The sequence below is a fragment of the Nyctereutes procyonoides genome, unplaced genomic scaffold (assembly GCF_905146905.1).
Source record: "Nyctereutes procyonoides isolate TBG_1078 unplaced genomic scaffold, NYPRO_anot_genome, whole genome shotgun sequence".
Taxonomy (NCBI): Eukaryota; Metazoa; Chordata; class Mammalia; order Carnivora; family Canidae; genus Nyctereutes; species Nyctereutes procyonoides.
Window position 1 is genome coordinate 49,138,835 of NW_026575131.1, and position 7,740 is coordinate 49,146,574.

Below are 7,740 nucleotides of genomic sequence, written 5' to 3' on the forward strand. Positions count from 1 at the left end.
GTCCCCGGGCTGGGCAGGGGTGGGGTGGGTGGCGGTGGTGGTAGACAGGCTCAGCCCTTCTGACCTCAGCTCCCCTGACTACACCTCCTCCCCGCCCTGCTTTCGGGGTCAGCAGGGTCCTGTGGGGTTTTCACCTGGCGGGCAGAGGAAGCAGGTGTGACTGGATTCCCCTGGAGGCACAGTGGTTCTAGATCGACAGCCCCAACAGCAACCTGTACGAAGAGCCACGCTTCGGTCTTAGGTCGCCACATTAAAGAAAGTAAAAAAAAGAACAGGTGAATTTTTGTTTTGGGTTTTCAAGTTGAGGTGAAACTCACATAACATAAAACTAACCATGTAAAGTGTTCAATTCCGGGGCGCCTGGGTGGCTCAGTCGGTTAAGCATCTGCCTTTGGCTCAAGTCATGATCCCAGGGTCCTGGAATCGAGTTCCACATCATCAGGCTCCCTGCTCAGGGAGGAGCCCCCTTCTCCCTCTCCCTCTGCTCCCCACTGCCCCTCTCAGACTCTGCTTCTCTCTCTCTCAATCAAATAAATAAAATCTTTAAAAGGGGGACGCCTGGGTGGCTCAGTGGTTGGGTGTCTGCCTTTGGCTCAGGGCGTGATCCCAGGGTCCTGGGATCGAGTCCCACGTCAGGCTCCCTGCAGGGAGCCTGCTTCTCCCTCTGCCTGTGTCTCTGCCTCTCTCTCTGTGTCTCTCATGAATAAATAAATAAAATCTTAAAAAAAAAAACCTTTAAAAGGTGAACTGTATGAGGTTCACAGAACTTATGCTTGAATAAATAAATAGAGTGTTCAAGTCCATGGCACTTAGTACATTCACAATATTATGCAACTATCACCTTTGTCTAGTTTCAAAATAAATCCTGTCCCCATGAGCAGTCACTCCCCATCCTCCTTGCTCAGCCCCTGGCAACCACCAATCTACTTTCTGTTTCTACTGAATTGCTTATTCTGGGTATTTCATGTGGATGGGATCATACAATATGTGACTTTTTAGCCTAGCTCTTTTTCACTGAGCATAATATCTTCAAGACAGACTCACGCTGTGGCATGTATCAGGACTCCATGCCTCTGTAGGGCTGAAGAATATTCCAGGGTGGGGACCCACCACATTTCGTGTATCCGTTCCTCTGTTGATGGACATCTGGGATGCTTCTGCCTTTTGGCTGTTGTGAATAATGCTGCTGTGTACAAGTATTTATCTGAACGCCTTTTTTCAATTATTTGGGGCATATACCTAGGAGTGGAATTTCTGGGTCCTAGGATCCCCCTTTGTGTAGCTTTTTGAGGATGGTGAAATTATTTTGAATAATACATTCATTTAATGCAACAAATCCTAATAAAATCATTTCAACATGTAACCAATATAAGTATCATTGCTATCACTTACACTCTTTGCCTTGTAAGTTTTGTTTTTGTTTTTGTTTTTTTAAGATTTTATTTATTTGGGATGCCTGGGTGGCTCAGTGCTTGAGCGTCTGCCTTTGGCTCAGGGCATGATCCTGAGGTGATCCTGGAGATCGAGTCCCACACGGGACTCCCCGTAGGGAGCCTGCTTCTCCCTCTGCCTATCTCTCTGCCTCTCTCTGTGTGTCTCTCATGAATAAAAAATAAGCAAAATTGGGATCCCTGGGTGGCGCAGCGGTTTGGCGCCTGCCTTTGGCCCAGGGCGCGATCCTGGAGACCCGGGATCGAATCCCACATCAGGCTCCCGGTGCATGGAGCCTGCTTCTCCCTCTGCCTGTGTCTCTGCCTCTCTCTCTCTGTGACTATCATAAATAAATAAATAAAAATATAAAAAAGAAATTAAAAAAAATAAGCAAAATCTTTATTTAAAAAAATATTCGGGACACCTGAGTGGCTCAGCGGTTAAGCATCTGCCTTTGGCTCAGGTCAGGGTGTGATCCCAGTATCCCGGGATCGAGTCCCACGTTGGGCTCCCTGCATGGAGCCTGCTTCTCCTTCTGCCTGTGTCTCTGCCTCTCTCTGTGTGTCTCTCATGAATAAATAAAACCTTTTAAAAAATTAAAAAATATATTTTATTTATTTGGGAGAGGGAGCTAGAGCACGAGCAGGGGCAGGGAGAGGAGAAGGAGAGGCAGGCTCCCCACTGAGCAGGGAGCCCAATGCAGGGCTCTATTTCCAGGACTCTGGGATCATGACCTGAGCCAAAGGCAGCCACTTAACCAACTGAGCCACCCAGGAACCTTCCTGGGATCATCCTTGAGCTCTGTTGTGCCCGGGTGGCCACCCCGTCCACAGCCCATGAGTGTCCGGTACAGGATCCTACCCATCTGTGGACTTGGCGCTGCGGTGAGGTCGGTGATGCCCGCATAGTTAGGGAGGGTACAGACTGTACCCTCCAATCCCTGCCACATCTGCCCATCATTCCACGGCTCCCTCACCCACACACACACACATCCTGCTATGAATGTTTATGTCTGCACACACACACACCCTCCCAGTTCATATGTTGACACCCTTACCCCCAAGGTGATGGTATTATGAGGGGGCCTTTGGGAGGTCATGAGGGAGAGAGCCCTCGTGAATGGGAGCCGTGCCCTTATCAAGGAAGCCCCAGAGAGCTCCCTCAGCCCTACTACCTAGTGGGGACACAGCAAGAAGATGCCATCTATGAACCAGGGAGAGAGCTCTCACCACATACTTCACCTGCTGGCATGCTGATCTTGGACTTCCAGCCTCCAAAACTGTGCAAAATAAATGTCTGCTGCTTAGAAGCGCTCAGTCTGTGGTATTTTGTTATAGCAGCCGGAGCTAAGATCCATCGCAACCTGGGACCTCAGCCTTGTCATCAATAAAATAGGAGCGATTGGGAAACAAACAAGGGGTGGTGGAAAAGGAGGTGGGCAGGGGGTTGGGGTGACTGGGTGACGGGTACTGAGGGGGGCCCTTGAGGGGATGAGCACTGGGTATTATGCTATATGTTGGCAAATTGAACTCCAATAAGAAAAGGTATTTTTTAAAAAAGAATTTGTATATAGAGATTCTTATGTAGTTACCAGATTTGTAAGTGGGAGCCAAAATTTGAACTTATAGCTATTTGATTTGCATCCAGTGTTTCTTTTTTTTTTTTTTTAAAGATTTATTTATTTATTTATTCATGATAGACATAGAGAGAGAGAGAGGCAGAGACACAGGCAGAGGGAGAAGCAGGCTCCATGCACGGGAGCCCGACACGGGACTCGATCCCGGGACTCCAGGATCGCGCCCTGAGCCAAAGGCAGGTGCCAAACCGCTGAGCCACCCAGGGATCCCTCCAGTGTTCTTTCTAATACAATATCTTGCTACATTTTACTGAAAAATAAAATAAATAAAATAAAATAAAATAAAATAAAATAAAATAAATAAAATAAAATAGGAGCGAAATAGGAAGGGTGTGTGTGCATGCTACCAACCACAGCAGCACGTGACGATGCTGTAAAGCAAGAGAACGGGGCTGCAGGGGCCTTGGGAATCCCACAGGAATTGCTGGCTGCAAAGGCCACTGCAGAAGGCCAGGGAGCCACTGCTAGCCTCCCTTAGGTGCCTGGGGGTTCCCCTGAGTCGGGGGTCATCCACTGGGCTTTTCATCTGGTGCAGGGCCGGGGCAGGGAGCCTGGGCAGGGGGACCTCAGGTCAACAGGGAGCCAGCCGAGGCCGTTACAGGATTGCTTCTTGGGGACACCCGGCCAGGCCTCGGGGCCACACCAGGCCTCCTTCTGACTCATTCATCCTGGTGAGGACCCTGCAGTGGAGGCGGAGAAAGCAGCCTTTAAATATAGCTCAGCACCATCTGATGCTTCGGGACTGATGGAAGGAAGCCAGTGGCCGCCCCTGACCCAGCCAGCCTCCCTCCACGCTGGGTTCAGACGTCCCCCGCCCCCCTGCCGCCTTGCCGCCCCTTCCCTCATGGGCTCAGATGTTTTAGGCTCCCTGTAAATGTGAGATATAAAAAGAAGCGTGGGGCGGACACAGGGGTGGGGTATGGCCGCTGGCTGGCTAAGAGATACCGCCCCCCTCCTGCCCCTAGCCCTGCAAACACACCCCCCGGAGAGGTGCAGGCGTGTGGTGTGCGTGCATGCAGACACTGTGACAAGCCGGCATTTAGCATCAGGCAGAAGGAGGCCAGCCAGTTGGGGGAAAGCCAAGTCCGGCTTGAAACAGGCCTCTCTCCTTTGGCCAAAGCTGGGCCCGAGAAATTACAAATTGTGCAGATGCCCCCAGCTGAAGTGGGTCAAGCCAGCCCCAGGAACTTCCCTCTCATCGAGGACATCAGGACCTCCTCATAGGGCTCCAGCCCCAGATTGGCCCCTCACGTGCAGGGTGGCCACGAATACAACAGCATCACCCACCTGCCTTCCCGGTACCACCTCCACCAGACTCCACTTCTGGGCTGTACTTCCGTCCTGGTGGCGTCGGGGAGGGGGGGTTCACCTCTCCATGCCCCCTGCTTCTCCTCTGCTTCCTCCACCCAGCTAGCTAGCCCTGCTCTCTGCTCATGCACCCACCCAACCTGCAGCCCGTGAGTGCCCCACATCCACCCAGAGCCTCTTGGCATCACCTCCTGCCTCGGTCCACCCACCACCCTGGGCAGCTGACCACCCCTTTAGCCCTCCCACGCGTGCACTTTCTGTCATTCCTTCTACACTATGCTGAGCACCAGCTGTGTGTCAGGCACAGGCCCAGGAGCAAGAGATACACAGTAATGAGTAAGATGGGCCCTGCCCATACCCTCCAGTCAGATGGAGGAGGCAGGGAGCACATCTAGAGACCTACATCAACAAACCCAAAGAAAAAGCATAGTGAAATAATGAATTATAACTGGACATATGTTGTGAGGAAGCAGTCCTGAGTAATAGAGGCCAACCTTCCTCAGAAGGGGAAGGAAAGGTGTCCATGAGACTGAGGAGCAACAAATTGAGAGGACCAATATGCAAAGTGCATCTATTTGGTCTTTATCCTGAGGGCAGCAGGGAGCCACTGAAGGCTCAGGAGAGCTGGCATGCTCAGACGTCCATTTGTAAAAGCTCACTGACTTACAGACAGAAAGCAGATCAGTGATTACCAGGGGCTGAGGGAGGGAAAGAGGAGTTAGTGTTTCATGGGATCAGAGGTTCCATTTGGGAAGATGAGAAAATTCTGGAGATGGATGGTGGTGATGGCTGCATGACAATGTAAATGTATGCAAAGCCACAGAATCTTCACTTAAGAATGGTTAAAATGGTAGATCTTATGTGTCTTTTATGACTTTTTTTTTTTTTTAAGATTTTATTTATTTATTCATCAGAGACACAGGCAGAGGGAGAAGCAGGCCCCATGCAGGGAGCCCTACCTGGGACCCAATTCCGGGTCTCCAGGATCAGGCCCTGGGCTGAAGGTGGCGCTAAACCGCTGAGCCACCAGGCTGCCCCATGACAATTTTTAAAAGTAAAAATAGTTACAATGGTAAATTTCATATTATGTATATTTAACACACACACACACACACACACACACACACACACACACACACAAAGGTCATTGGCTAAGGGGGAAACAACCCACGTCCAGCAATGGATGAATGGATAGACAGACTGTGGTCTAGCCACAAAAGGAACAAAGTTTTGATTCATGCTATGACATAGATGAATCTCGAAAACATGCCAACTAAAAGAATTAGACACAAAACACCACATATACATGATTCCATCGATATGAAATGTCCAGGACAGGCAAAGTATCCACAGAGACAGAGGACAGATTGGGGGCTGGGAGGGCGGGGATGAGAGCGGTGGCTAATGGCTACAGGGTGTCTTGGGGCAATGGGAAGGCGAAGTGGCTGTGCAACATGGTGAGTGCGCTAGATGCTAGGCAATCGTCCATTTCAAAATGATTAATTTGGGGGCCCCTGGGTGGCTTAGTAAGTTAAGCGTCTGGCTCTTGGTTTTGGCTCATGTCATGATCTCAGGGTCATGAGATGGAGCCCTGTGTGGGGCTCTGTGCCCAGCAGGGAGTCTAATTGAGATTCTTTCTCTGCCCCTCCCCCCTCCCGTGCTCTCTCTCTTTCTCTCTCTAAAATAAACAAATAAACCTTTAAAATGGTTAATTTAGGGGGCACCTGGGTGGCTCAGTTGGTTAAGCACCCGACCCCTGATTTTGGCTTAGGTCATGATCTCGGGGTTGTGAGATGGAGCCCCACAAGCTGAGCATGGAGTCAGCTTGGGATTCTCTCTCTCCCTCTCTCTCTGCCCTCCCCCACCCCTCTCGCTCATTTGTGCATGCTCTCTTTTTCTAAAAAAAAAAAAAAATAAATGAAATGAAATAAAATAAAATAAAATAAAATGGTTAATTTAGCAGCAACTGGCTGGGCTCATCTAGTAGAGGGTCTTAAATCTTGATCTCAGGGTCATGAGTTCAAGTCCCACATTGGGTGTAGAGCTCACTTAAATAAACAAACAAGGGGCACCTGGATGGCTCAGTGGTTGAGCATCTGCCTTTGGCTCAGGCCATAACCCTGGGGTCCCGGGATCAAGTCCCGCATCAGGCTCCGTGCAATGGAGCTGGCTTCTCCCTCTGCCTATGTCTCTGCCTCTCTCTCTGTGTGTGTCTCATGAATAAATAAATAAAATCTTTAAAAAATATAAAAATATAAAAATAAGGGATCCCTGGGTGGCGCAGCGGTTTGGCGCCTGCCTTTGGCCCAGGGCACGATCCTGGAGACCCGGAATCGAATCCCACATCGGGCTCCCGGTGCATGGAGCCTGCTTCTCCCTCTGCCTATGTCTCTGCCTCTCTCTCTCTCTCTCTCTCTGTGACTATCATAAATAAATAAAAAATTAAAAATAATAAAAATAAAATAAAAATAAAAATAAAAGAAACAAACAAATAAAGGTTAGGGCAGCCCCGGTGATACAGCGGTTTAGCGCCTTCTGCAGTCCAGGGTGTGATCCTGGAGACCCGGGATCGAGTCCCATGTCGGACTCCCTACATGGAGTCTGCTTCTCCCTTTGCCTCTCTCTCTCTCTCTCTCTTTCTCTCTCTCTCTCTGAATAAATAAATAAATAAATCTTTAACAAAAACAAAAACAAAAACAAAAACAAATAAAGGTTAACTTAATGTTACATGTATTTTGTTGAAAGAAAGAAAAGGAAGGAAGGGAGGGAGAGAGGGGAAGGAAAGCTCACTTGCTGCACTAGGATATACCTCCAGACCTGAAGCAGTGACAGCACCCAGTGAGGCGGGGACAGTGAGCAGGGGCAGGGAAAAGCCGAGGAAAGGGGAAAACACTGGGATGGTGAATGGGATGCGGTGGCTGGTGAGGTGGAATGTGGCTGTGGGGATGGCTCTGCCTGTCTGCCGACTAGGGGCAGAGCCACGACCATGTCCCCCAGCTGTGCCCACCTCTAGCCTACCCATCCCAGCGCTCAATCCCTCCCCACTTTGAAGGCCCAGGTGTCCCCTGCCCCCGAGGGATCATCCTTACCCCCCATCCCAGTGTGATTATCAGTCTCCTGTGTGTCCTATAGTCGCTCCATGAGCGGATGAAGAAACATCCCAGGAAGCCCCGAGTCCCGAGGCAGGCCATTTGGTTCCAAGGCCCCGTGGAGCAGAGGTTTGCAAACTTCTCAAAAAGGCCAGGCAGGAAATATTTTCTGCTTTATGGACCAGTCACTGTTGCAATGATTCAACTCTGCCACTTGGAATAAAAGCAGCCACAGGTGACAGGTAAATGAGTGAGTGCAGCTGTGTATCAATTAAA